This window comes from Geotrypetes seraphini, chromosome 13 (genome assembly GCF_902459505.1).
Source record: "Geotrypetes seraphini chromosome 13, aGeoSer1.1, whole genome shotgun sequence".
NCBI classification, from domain to species: Eukaryota; Metazoa; Chordata; class Amphibia; order Gymnophiona; family Dermophiidae; genus Geotrypetes; species Geotrypetes seraphini.
Window position 1 is genome coordinate 9,550,337 of NC_047096.1, and position 14,146 is coordinate 9,564,482.

At 42.8% G+C, this 14,146-nt stretch overlaps 1 long non-coding RNA gene across 4 annotated transcripts in view; it reads left to right on the forward strand.

The window, feature by feature from the left end:
• LOC117347887 overlaps positions 1-14,146 on the forward strand; it is a 43,377-nt gene that overhangs the window by 276 nt on the left and 28,955 nt on the right. For 3 of the 4 annotated variants that reach the window (XR_004536862.1, XR_004536860.1, XR_004536863.1), the window contains exons 2-3: positions 1,312-1,510; positions 6,398-6,523. This is a non-coding gene — a long non-coding RNA (uncharacterized LOC117347887). The remainder of the gene's footprint in view (positions 1-1,311; positions 1,511-6,397; positions 6,524-14,146) is intronic. The other variant, XR_004536861.1, reaches the window with a different exon arrangement.

Here is a 14,146-nt window from a genome sequence, read left to right on the forward strand (position 1 = left end):
GCAGAGATATCCTGTCACATAACCCCCACTGGGTACATGATAATGCAATAATCATTGCCAAAGTAGAAGGGAAAACAAGCTCTGGTTTGGAGGTGTCACTAAGATAAGGAAACCTACAGGTCACTATAAACTCTATTACAGACTGATGAGTTCTGAAATAGAGAATGATATGGGGACAAATTTTTCCCCATCCCCCTGGAAACTCATTTTCCCGTCCCAACCAGTTCTTTCCCTGTCCTTGCCCCATTCCTGCAAGCTCTGTCCTCATCTGCACAAGCCTCAAACACTTAAAAATCATAAGGAATGGGACAGGGACAGGGGAAATTGAGTTCCTGCGAAGACGGGGAAAAATTTGTCCCCTTGTCATTCTCTATTCTGTAAGCAAAATAGATTTTCTTAATAATGGGCAACTATCTGCTGACCATTTCCCAAAGATATGAACTTAGAAGCTATATTGAAATGGTGCCCATCTGAGAGAACAGCCAAGTCTTAAAAGGAGGTTTGAATGATAGCTGAGCATTAGAGAAGACAGTAGCTGCAATCAGATTAACATTTCCACTAATCAAGATTTAATGTACACCGTGATCCATTTATTGCAGCAGGGTTTCATTGCTAATGTGCATCATTCCCATTACACACACACTAACAATTCTCAAAAGCAGAACAACCAGCATACCTGCTTCCCCCAGCTATATCCATCACCCTCCCCCCAGCATCACCTCTGCAGCCAACAATCCCCACTCCCATATCCCTTCTCCTAGACCTTTCCTGTTCAAGTTGGGGCTGCTACAAGGGTCAATGGTGTTGGTAATGGCAGCAGTAGGGCATTGTAATTTAGTTTAATTTAATTTAAATAAGCATTTATACCCAGCTTCTGACCTTTTGGGAGTTCAAGGCAGTTTACAACCAAAAAATGAATACATTTTTTGTAGTTAAATCTTTTTAAGTTCTAATAAAAACGAAGGAATAAATAAATACCTCCTTCCCTCCCTGACACAGTTGTCACCCCTATGCAGTTCCCACAAGTATACACATATAAGTTAACAAAAAGCACCTAGTTGCACCCAGACCTTCAAGAACGCACATTCCTCCTTCGTGCCGCAATCTCTTCATACTTTCTTACAAGACACATAAGGAAATACTTAAGAGTATTTGATTACCATTCAATGTATTGTAAATCATTTTGGGTGAATCTCTTCATGAAAAGAGTTAAATGTAAATAATAATAATACAACATTCCACCAAGTATGCATTGAAAAATTAACTTGCAGAACTATTGTTAATAATCTGTAATTTTTCTTTAAAAACCAGCATTGTACCAGAAGACTGGAGGGTGGCCAACGTGACGCCGAAATCTTGCCTCACCAATCTACTGCATTTCTTTAAAGGGGTGAATGAACATGTGGATAAAGGTGAACTGGTTGATATCGTGTATTTGGATTTTCAAAATGCATTTGATAAGTACCTCATGGAAGACTTCTGAGGAAATTAGAAAGTCATGGGATAAGAGGTAATGTCCTTTTATAAATTGAGAACTGGTTGAAAGATAGAAAATAGAGAGTGGGGTTAAATGGTCAATATTCTCAATGGAGAAGAGTAAATAGTGGGATTCACCCAAAAGATATGCAGGTACAGAAAGAATAATCAATTCACCAAAAAATACCTTCCTTGTGTTATAAAGCTCTCTAAAGTATATCTTAGATGTACTCCTGGTGTGTGTCATTTGCTGTTGTTTTGTTAAATTAAATTAAATTAACCTTAACTAAGGAGGAAAAGCCTCCGATCCCCATATGCTTACAAGCGCAAAGCTGAAAAAAGCATACTAGAAAGGGAAATAACTTCATAGGCTGAAAAACCTCCTGCTCGAGCAAAACCTCACAGTCATGCAAACAATGCTTTAATACGCACTCAAACTCAGTGAGAGGTCAAAAAAGAAGAATCAGTCGCTTATCTTAGCTCGAGTCGCTGTGCTGTTAGCGTTGTTAGCATAGAGTATTGTTGGTATTATGTCCCCTACTGCCGATGATAGCTAGCTGGGCGTTTCGTCAGTAGGCTGCGTCAGGGAGTCAAATCATCAGCGCGTCAAATCGTAGCACTGACAGTGAGGAGTCCCATGCCCTGACACCCAGCCAGCTGATTAACTGTTCCCCTTAACTGTATCCATGACATCCTGTTTGTCTGTCTTGGCTTTTTAGATTGTAAGCTCTTTCGAGCAGGGATTCTGTACAGTGCTGCGTACATCTGGTAGCACTATAGAAATAATTAATAGTAATAGTAGGAATAACTAGTGAGATCATTAAATTTGCTGATGTCACAAAGTTGTTCAAAATTGTTAAATTGCAGGAGGATTGTGATTGTGAAAAATTGCAAGAGGACCTTGTGAGACTGGAAGACTGGGTGTCAAAATGACAGATGACGTTTAATGTGAGCAAGTGCAAAGTGATGCATGTGGGAAAGAGGAGCCCGAACTATAGCTATGTGATGCCAGGTTCTGTGTTAGGAGCCACTGCCCAGGAAAAGGATCTAGGTGTCATTGCTGAGGATACGTTGAAACCCTCAGCTCAATGTATGGCGGCTGTTAAGAAAGCAAATAGAATGTTAGGAATTATCAGGAAAGGGATGGAAAACTAAGATGAAAATGTTACAATGCCCTTGTATCGTTCTGTGTTACGACTGCACTTCAAACACTGTGTGTAGTTCTGGACGCCATATCTCAAAAAAGATATAGAGGAATTAGAAAAGATACGGAGAAGGGAGACAAAAATGAGAAAAGGGATGGGATGACTTCCCTATGGGGAAAGGCTAAAATGGCCAGGGCTCTTCAGCTTGGGGAAGAGATGGCTCAAGGGTAATATGATAGAGGTCTTTAAAACAATGAGTGGCGTGCAAAGGGTAGATGTGAATCGTTTGTTAGTATGACTTAAAGTACCCCCCTCCCCGCCCCCACAAAAGCTGATGTACAACCAAATCCCCCTATCTTGCCAATCCCCTCATTTACTAAGGTGTGCTAACCAATTAGTGCACTCTAAACGCTAACGTGTCCATAGACTAACATGCACGTGTTAGCGTTTAGTGTGCGCTAAATCAATTAGCGTGCACTAATCGATTAGCGCACCTTAGTAAAAGAGGGCCTAAATCTTCCAACTAATGACTTTACCCTGTATTCTAATATCTATATTACACCAAGGTGAGATAAACTCTGCCTCCAGCCACAACAAAAATAAACATCGGGAAACATACTTAAGCACATTTGGAACACTCTGGAAAAGCAAAGAATCACTCTATAAACCCTTAAATTGCACTGTCAACAAACTGCTCAAAGGAACCGGAGCAACAAGTTCCCTTTCAAAATACATTCATCTAGGATGACACTCCCCTTCTTCCGGAACCAACCATGCAACAGCTGTCACAATTAAATAAGAATAATTTAAAATCCAGAAAGTTAACCCCACCTCTCTCCTTAAGGAGCTTAAGCTTCTTCACTGCACACAAGTCGCCCCTCCAGAGCGTTATAGAACTCACCTGGAAATGGCAAGGGCACCATACTCAGAGCATAATTAATTGTAGGCATTATAACCATTTTAATGGCTTCCAAGCGTCCCCACCAAGACAAAAAAAAAGAGTAGACCACTTAAGACACAATTGCTCAACAATTTTAACACAGCCTTTTGATTAAGGTCAACAGAACTCTCTAACGTACTCCCAAACCATATATCCAGGTACTTTAGCTAGACTGGAACCCACGCCAATGGATATTCCTCATTTATTTATTTAGGGGTCCTTGTACTAAGGCGCTCTAGCCATTATAGCCTATGGACACGTTAGCGTTTAGCTAGCATGCCTTAGTAAAAAGACGCCTTATTTATTTAAAATTATTTATAAACCGCCTATCCATAAATCTAGGCAGAGAACAGAGTAACTTACAAAATACTGTATGCTAAAAACACCCACAAAAACAGCATTACATGCAAAATATAAACAGACGAATCTAAACATTTTTACAGATAGAACCAAAAAAACGCTCATACAGTAAAGTCTTCAACATTTTTCTAAAATGCAAAAGCACAGTAATTTGGCGCAGGGACAAAGGAAGGGCATTCCAAAGCAGTGACTTGCGATTACTCAAAAGTCGCACCACTGCTAATGATGGCACTTCCTAACAAGTTTTGTCAGCGGACCGCAGCTCGCGTAAAGGACGATACCATTGCAACAAAGAGCGAACATTCAACGATAGCTTGAAGATCAAGCAGAGAACTTTAAACTCAATCCACATATCGATTGGCAGCCGGTGAAGCTCACGAAGAATCGGTGTGATATGATCATATTTGGAGGCGTGAACACTAAGATGTGCTGCCGCGTTTTGTGCAAGCTGCAACAACCGCAAAACACATTTGGGCAAACCGAGATAAGTGGAGTTACAATAATCAAGCAGAGGGGTTATCAACAAAGTGACAACCGTGCGAAAATTGTCGCCAGAGATATAATCACGCAAACTCCTTACCAAACACAGCTTGAAAACACACTAGAAATAATCTGGACAACGTGGAGTCAAACACAACTCCCAGATACCTATACTACCCACGTACAGGGACAGACTTGCCTGCAAGAGAAATTTCAATTGGACAAGATACTAATTTCTTACCACGACCAATATAGGGCACCTCAGTCTTCGCGACCTTTAATTTGAAATGATTTTGAGTCATCCAATTCTGAATGACACCAAAACAATCATGCAAAAAAAGACAACGCTTCATCTAGAGAATTTTTCAGAGAAGTAAGAAATGGAATGTCATCAGCATAAAGATGGACCATCCCTCCCAATGAGCGTAACACTTTACACAACGGGAGCATATAAAGATTAACCAAAACTGCCAATAATGCCGATCCTTGAGGGACCCCACAAGACAAAGTGACCCAATCTGATCGCTTCTCATTAGCCTCAACACAATAAGAACGGTTCCCCACAAAAGACTCAAATCCTCAAAATTCCCCAAAAGGCTCATGATGCCCTCCTTGAACAAACACATTAAGGGGCATCACCACAGACTTATCCCAACTGACTTTAGATCCAGACAACCAAGAGAATTGCTCAGCTAGCCCAAACAAACCTGGCAAGGACTCTAAACTCACCTAGGGTAACCAGATTTCCTCTTTAAAAAAAAAGAGGACACGTGGCCCCGCTCTGTTCCACCCAAGCCCAGCCCCACACGAACCTTGTGTCTCTTTCCCCCGAGGTACGGGCCGCATCTGGAGAGCCTCCGCGCATGCATGGACATTGACGCGATGATGTAAGAACATAAGAATTGCCGCTGCTGGGTCAGACCAGTGGTCCATCATGCCCAGCAGTCCGCTCACGTGGTGGCCCTTTGGTCAAAGACCAGTGTCCTAACTGAGACTAGCTTTACCTGTGTATGTTCTGGTTCAGCAGGAACTTGTCTAACTTTATCATGAATCCCTGGAGGGTGTTTTCCCCTATAACAGCCTCCGGAAGAGCGTTCCAGTTTTCCACCACTCTCTGGGTGAAGAAGAACTTCCTTATGTTTGTACGGAATCTATCCCCTTTTAACTTTAGAGAGTTCCCTCTCGTTCTTTCTACCTTGAAGAGGGTGAACCACCTATCTCTATCTACTAAGTCTATTCTCTTTATTATCTTGAATGTTTCAATCATGTCCTCTCTAGTCTCATTGTTGCCTAAAACTTCATCTGGATCTCTTGTCATGCGCATGTGTGTGACATCATCATGTCAAAATCCGTGCGTGCACAGAGAACCTTCAAGAGGCGGCCCCAAGCTCGGGGGTCTTCCAAAACCCAGACAAAGTGTCAGGTTTTGGAAATTCAGTCCGGGCACCTGAACAGTCCATCCAAAAGGAGGACATGTCCAGGGTTTCCTCACATTAAACACCAAATCATCCACAAACGATGACAACTTAAAATGCGTGTATCCCCTACAAACCCCATTAATGTCCCTCACTGCCCTGAGAAGGTAGATAGGGACAGATTCTTCAGACTGAGGGGAGCCACAAATACAAGGGGGCACTCGGAGAAATTGAAAGGGGGCAGGTTTAGAACAAATGCTAGGAAGTTCTTCTTTACTCAGAGGGTGGTGGACACATGGAACGCGCTCCCGGAGGCTGTGGTAGGGCAGGGCACGCTACAGGGGTTCAAAGAAGGTTTGGATAAATACCTACAGGATAAGGGGATTGAGGGGTACAGATAGACATAGAGATAGGTATAGGAAAGGCAGGGACAGATAGACAGAGATAGGTACAGGAAAGACAGGGACACTTAACAGGTCATGGACCTGATGGGCCGTCGCGGGTGCGGGCTGTTGGGCGCGATTGACCTCTGGTCTGACCCGGCAGAGGCAACTCTTATGTTCTTATGTTCTTATTTGTAGCCCGCCCACTGAGCGGCACAGGACCAGGCAGGAAGTGCAAAGGTCACACTCCTGCGTCGCACCACTCTGCTAACAAAGCCGTCCGTCCACCAGAAGAGCGCGCTGGACCACCGTAACTTTAAAAAGGTACGGGGGGTGAGAGAGGTGGAAAAAGTGCATCTTATGGAGTGAAAAATACAGTAATTCCTTCAATAGGAGATTCCACCACGTTGGAACCATTGCCAAGAACAGGTGAGGTGTTGAGCGCCAATGTCAGCAATGATTAACTTTGGGCAGGCTTTATAGAATCAGGGCCTTAGTAATTGCCAAGTTACAAAAACTGCGGTGTGAGATTACTACTCCTTGTTAAGAGCAAGTGGGTCAGAGACTAAAGCAGCACTTACTGCACTTCGGCCCAGTGGCGTAGCAAGGGTGAGAGGCGTCCCCCCTCTCCTTCCCCGCTTCCCCCCTTCCCCTCCTTGTATCTCTAACTTTCCCAGTGCAAGCAGCATCATGAACTTGCTGCCCACGTCGGCTCTCCCTCTGGTGCGGGATCCGGAAGTGACATCAGAGCGAGAGCCAACGCTGGCGCGAGTAGCAGGTTGGACTTGCTGCTCATGCCAGTGAAAGGCTAGAGGTACGGTGTGGGGTGGGGGGTGAAGTGTAGGAGCAGGGGAGTGGAGAGGAGGATGAGTACTTGCGTCCGGGGCAGACTGCCCCCCCCCCCCCCCCACTGCTTCAGCCAGCCCCCATGTCTGCTTTGGCCAGACCCCAGGCAAGGGAAGCAGAGGACACCTTGACTCTGTTAGCAGACTGCACACTTTTACAATGTGCCACTGCCGCCACCGCCACCTTGTGCTTTGTTCCAGCCGCTGCTGTAGCAAGAAAGGTCTTGAGGGCGGGGGACTGGTGATTGGTAGAAAAGCAGCATTTACATTGGTGAATTTAAAGATCCTTCTTGCCAGCCATATAGCAGCTGGATAAATTCATCTTCTTATCTTTCACTGATTCATGCGTCTCTCGTCTTCATCTCGTATTACTTTGCGCATCATTTTGCCTCCTTCCACCTTTCTTCAGTGCCCTATTCCTCCTTTCTTTTCTTAGGATAGACACAAAAGGACCTGAGTGTTAAAGAAAAGGGAGGAAGAAGATAATGGATCCAGTAAGGCCAGTAAGCAGTCACAAAAGGGCAGATTGAGTGTACCAAGCAGTCCTTGTTTGCCCACATGAAGTAGCTGGTGGTGACCAAAAGAGTTTCAGTTTCAGTGTCAGCATCGAAACTGGCCTGAAATCCGCAGTCAGTCTTGTTTCAGTTTCAGCTGAAAATCTCTGTGTGTTTTCAGCTGAAACTGAAACTTTGTGCTGTGTCTGGTAGCTCCCCACCACTTCCCCTGAACAGGAGCAGACCCCTCCCAGAACCACCGTAATTATGTCCCCACCCACCGTTAGCCCCCCCCCCCCCATCCCTGGACCTCTGGTCTAGAGGTGTCATCAGGGCAAGAGCAATCCCTAGTCGCTCCTCCCAAACTTGGCTCCACTGTTAAAATGGCTGCTATGACCTCAACAATTGGGGATCGCTACATCACTAGGCACGACGGGGGAGGGGTGTGAACTACAGGTAGGGTTAACAAACATCCGGATTTACCCAGACATCTCTCTTATTAGAGGACTGTTCAGGTATCCAGATGGGTGTTCAAAACCTGGCACTTTTTCCAGGTTTTGAAAACCATTGAGCTCGGGGCTATATCTAGAGGGCATCTGTGCCCTGTGGGAATGAAAATCTGGACCCATGGCCCTGCCCCAAGCCCACCCAAGGCATACCGACGCTCAGCGGTTGTTCAGGCTGGGGAGGAGGCATAAGGAGTGATTTAAGGGTAGGTGGGAGAAGGGGGCTGGAGCTGAAGCGTCTCAGCGCATGAGAACAAAAGACAGACACACAGAAAGATAGCGGCCAGGGAAAGAAACAGAACGAAAGAAAAGACAGACAGACAGCGGGCAGGGAGAGAGACAGAAAGAAAGAAAAACAGACTGATAGGGGGCCAGGGAGAGACAGACAGAAAGACAGACAAAGGGGGCCAGAGAGAGAGACAGACATAAAGAAAGACAGACAGCGGGCAGGGAGAGAGACTGACAGAAAGAAAGACAGACACAGCGGGAGGGAGAGAGAAAGAAAGAAAGATAGACAGATATATATTCTGGCATCCGTTAATGTAGCGGGCTTAAACACTAGTAGAGAATAAAACATATGCCTCTGTATCGCTCCATAATGAGTATTGTGTGCAATTCTCATTATTGCATAAAAAAAAAAGGTGAAGTGTAATTATAAAAGGTACAGAGGAGGGTGCCCAAAATGATTAATGCTTGTGTTATTCTTTTAAAAAAGCAATATGCGTATTTTACAAAATAATGTTTGTACAATTTCTCCCAGTGACATACAAGCTCTTAAATTTACACCTTCTCCAAGATGTGTATGTGCACTATTAACTGTATTATGCATGTTTTATCAAATTCACACACAAACACATCACAATTCCATGCCTGCTGTGCCCAAACTATACCCCTAGAAATGTCCACCTGCAGATCACATAAACACTAGCTTTTACAAAGCTGAGGTAGAGGTTTCTAGCACGGGCCAGCAAGGTAAATACTCCGACACTCATATGATTCCTATGAGCATTGGAGCATTTACCTCACCGTGGTTGAAAGCAGTGCATGCTAATAGATCTCATGCATATTCATTGGGGAAATCGTGAAAACCCGACTGGATTCCGGCCCTCGAGGACCGGAGTTGCCCACCCCTGGTATAATTAATGCTTTACGAAATGATTTCTGAAGAACATTCACACGTGCTATGAAAAAGTCTTCAAGAAAAAAAAAAAAAATCTATGTTTCCAAAATGAAAGGCCCCTCCCCCTTTTACTGAGCCACAGGCACAAGTGCTGTGCAGCAAATGCTTTGATGCCCATTCATTTCCTATGAGTATTGGAGCGTTTATGCGTTGGCCCGCGCTATCGGGCATGGTAAAAGAGGGGGTTAGTATTTATTGTATTCAAACGTAACACTCTCTAGGAGCAAAAAACCAACAAAGCTTGTGCCTCTGTGTGTCAGTTATGGTTTTTTTCCTGCCTACGAGCAGCTGTATTCCATCTTGACAGTTGGCCAGAACTTCGCCGCAAGATCTTAAAACAGAACATTAAAAGTTGAGAGAGGGAGTGGCTGGGAGCCACAATACATGAGTTGACATCCTGCTTCACTGTGCTGTGACTTTAAGCCAGTTGTGCTGCCTTGACTTAGATTATAAACTCCTTGGGGTAGGTATTTATTATATCTGGTTAACAAGACTAAGAATGTCATAATGCCTCTGTATCGTTCCATGGTGCGACCTCATCTGGAGTATTAATTCTGGTCTCCTTATCTCAAGAAAGATATAGCGATGCTAGAAAAGGTCCAATGAAGAGCGACCAAGATGGTAAAGAGGATGGAACTCCTCTTGTATGAGGAAAGACTAAAACGGTTAGGGCTCTTCAGCTTGGAAAAGAGACAGCTGAGGGGAGATAGGACTGAAGTCTACAAAATCCTGAGTGGAGTAGAACGGGTAGAAGTGGATCGATTTTTCACTCTGTCAAAAATTACAAAGACTAGGGGACACTCGATGAAACTGCAGGAAAATACTTTTAAAACCAACAGGAGGAAATATTTTTTCACTCAGAGAATAGTTAAGCCCTGGAACGCATTGGCAGAGGATGTGGTAAGAGAGGATAGCGTAGCTGGTTTTAAGAAAGATTTGGACAAATTCCTGGAAGATAAGTCCATAGTCTGTTATTGAGAAAGACAAGGGGGAAGCCACTGCTTGCCCTGGATCAGTAGTATAGAATATTGCTACTCTTTGGGGTTCTAGAATCTTTTGTTTTCTTTTTGGGGTTCTGGAATGTTGCTACTCTTTGGGTTTTGGCCAGGTACTAGTGACCTGGATTGGCCACCATGAGAACGGGTTATTGGGCTTGATGGACCATTGGACTGACCCAGTGAGGCTATTTTTGTGTTTTTAATTTACTGCCCCTCCCCCCTTTTACAAAAACCATGTTAGGCTTTTTTTATCGCCAGCCGCAGCAGTAAAAGCTCCAATGCTCATAAAATTCCTATGAGCGTCAGACCTTTTACCACCGTGGCTGGCGATAAAAAATCCTAATGTGGCTTCGTAAAAGGGGCGGGGGGATAATTTTTATATACCACAAATACCTCTGAAAGTGGTTGAGTGTGGTTTACAAAGCAAGAAAATGGTCACAACACCATGAAATACAAATACAAAAAATGCTCCAAGTTAACTCCCCCTTTCACAAAACCGCACAAGAGGTTTTTTTTTAGCGTCGGCTGGCGTGCTGAATGCTCCGTGCTGCTCCGATGGTTATAGAGCATTCAGCCCACTGGCCAGCACTAAAAACCTCATGCACGGTTTTGTAAAAGGGGGTAAAATATACCCCTCCCCCCATTACAAAGCCACGATAGCAGTTTTTATCACAGGCCGGCGCGCTGTATGTTCTACGCTGCTCCCGATACTCATAGGAACTCTATTAGCATCGGGAGCAGCGCAGAGCATTCAGCACGCCGGTCTGCCCTAAAAACTGCTATTGCGATTTTGTAAAAAGAGGGGATAATTAATAAGAAATTCATAGATAATAGCCTAAAACAAACTTCTGATATAGAAAAGTTTTTAACTCTCTTCTAAATTAACAATAATTTATAATAGAACACATATCACCTGGTAGAGTTTCCCAGTTCTTAGCTGCATGATGAAAGAGTTACCAAAAGTTTCCTTAATTTTATCCCCAAAGGGATATCCTGGTTTAAAAATACTATACTGGTGTCTCTATAGCATAAGAACTTTAGAAGTGCTGAGTTTATTAAAGGTTTGAACAAGTTCCTGGAGGAAAGGACTATAAGGTAGACCCAGGGAAAGCCACTTTTTATCCCTGGGATTACTAGTATGGAATCATGCTTCTTCATGGAATTCTGCCAGGGACTTGTGACCTGGTTTTGACCCAGTATGACATATTCTGATGTTATATAATAACAGTCTATGGAATGGACTTTTCCTCCAGGAACTTTTCTAAACCTGTATTATACTCAGCTAAGCTAACTGATTTTACCACATCCTCTGCCAACTGATTCCTTAGAGCAGTGTCTCTCAAATTGTGTGCCACGGTACAATGTAATGTAATGTAACTTATTTCTTATATACCGCTAAACTCCGTTAGGATTCTAAGCGGTTTACAGAAAAATAGACAATAGGGTGCATTAAAATTATAAGTAAAATAGGTACTTAGATATTCCCTTACTGTCCCGAAGGCTCACAATCTAACTAAAGTACCTAGAAAAATGACAATTAATAGAGTAATGAAAAAATAAAATAGAGATAGAAGAGAAAAAATAAGAAAATAAACATTCTAATAAGACTACAATGGTCTAAAGGACTTTGAAAGGTTGAAAAAGATAGGAAATAGAAGCAGAAGGGAGAACCATTGAAACTATAGAATACTTGGGAAATTTAAATGAAATTTAAATAATAAAATAGGAAACAAAAACAATGGTGTGCCCCAAAGAGATTCCGGGTGTGCCACGAGAGATTCCAGAATTTTACTTTATTTTTTTAAAATTCCCTTCATAAGTACACAAGCATAGATGACAGGTGCGTCCGCAAGAGTCTGTCAATGTTATGGGCGTCTGTGTGCGTAAGGGTACAACCGTCCAGAGAAGCATCATTCTTTGATGTGATTGGTCCTTGAAAACTAACGGCAAGTAAGTTTAGTTTTATTTTTTTAAGCAGTCGGTATCCTAACTTGAGCAACCAAGCAATCAAGGCTTTGTTACCATTTGGATCTTCTTATCTTTGCGAACTTGGACTTTCAGCTCTGACAGAAATTAAATTGAAAAAAATAAGAACGACTGCAGATGGTGGATGATGAAATGCGTGTTGGCTTGTCAACTATCGAGCTGCGTTTTGAGTTAATTTGCACTCAAAAACAAGCTCATCCAATTCTAGTCTATCTACTTTAGTTTCACATAGCTTAAAGAACTGTAAATAAATAACTCTGAAATTTAATTTTATGTTTGTTATGCAATTCTATCATTTCAATTATAATGTGCCGTGAAAACATTTGCTCCGTTTAGTGTGCCAGAGCTAAAAATATTTGAGAGACCCTGCCTTAGAGTATTCTGAATGTATTTATCTAACTTCAAAATAAACTGTGAACCCATTAACAGTAAGAATTACAGTCATATTAACAGAGTAGAGTCTATCATTTCTCATGCAGCAAGAACATGAACCAAACTTGATTACACACCAATGACTCTGAGAGAATACTTAAGTGCCTTAGGAATATTTATTGTGCATATTATACTGAAAGTTGTTAATTTCCCTTAGGCATGTACAACAGCCCTGATAGAACAGATTTACTAAAGGAGAAAGCATGGTAGCAATTCTGTTAGAAAAAGGTTGACTTATCAAGGGTGAGAAGTTCCTGTTACATATTTCTGAATCAATCTTCCACACTAAGTTGACAATTCTTTAACTTGTCAGCCTCAGGTGTGCCAGTGCAGAGCAGTGAAACAGAGAAACATGATGGGAGATAAAGGCCAAATGGCCCATCCAATCTGCCCATCCGCAGTAACCATTATCTCTTCCTCTTTCTAAGAGATCCCACGTGCTTATCGGAGGCTTTCTTAAATTCAGACACGGTCTCTGTGTCCACCACCTCTTCCAGGAGTCTGTTCCATGCATCTACCACCTTTTCTGTACAAAACTATTTCCTTAGATTACTCATGAGCCAATCACCTCTTAACTTCATCCTGTGCCCTCTCATTCCAGAGCTTCCTTTCAAATGAAAGAGACTCGACTCATGTGCAATTATATCATGTAGGTATTTTAATGTCTCTATCATTTCTCCCTTCTCCCATCTTTCCTCCAAAGTATACAGATTGAGATCTTTAAGTCTGTCCCAATACGCCTTATGATGAAGACCACCCACCATTTTAGTAGCCTTCCTCTGGATCAACTCCATCCTTTTTATAACTTTTTGAAGGTGCGGCCTCCAGAATTGTACACAATATTCCAAATGAGGTATCACCAAAGTCTTATACACGGGCATCAGTATCTTATTTTTCCTACTGGCCATACCTATGCAACCTAGCATCCTTCTAGCTTTCACTGTCACCTTTTCAACCTGTTTGACCACCACATATAATCACACCCAAGTCCCGCTCTTCCATCGTGCACATAAGTTCTTCATCCCCTAAACTGTACCATTCCCTCTGGTTTTTGCAGCCCAAATGCATGATCTTGCATTTCTTAGCATTAAATTTTAGCTGCCAAATTTCAGACTATTCTTCAAGCTTCGCCAGGTCTTTCTTCATGTTATTCACACCATCCGGCGTGTGTCTACCCTATTGCAGATTTTGGTATCATCTGCAAAGAAGCAAATCTTACCCGTCAACCCTTAGCAATATCATTTATAAAAATATTAAAAAGAACAAGCCCAAGAACAGAATCTTGAGGCACACAACTGGTAACATCCCTTTCCTCAGAGCGATCTCCATTGATCACTACCCTCTGTCACCTTCCACTAAACCAGTTCTTGACCCAGCCTGTCACTTTGGGACCCATCCCAAGGGCACTCAGTTTATTTATTAGATGTCTGTGTGGAACACTGTCAAAGGCTTTGCTAAAAATCTAAATATACCACATCTAGCGCACATCCTCTATCCAGTTCTCTG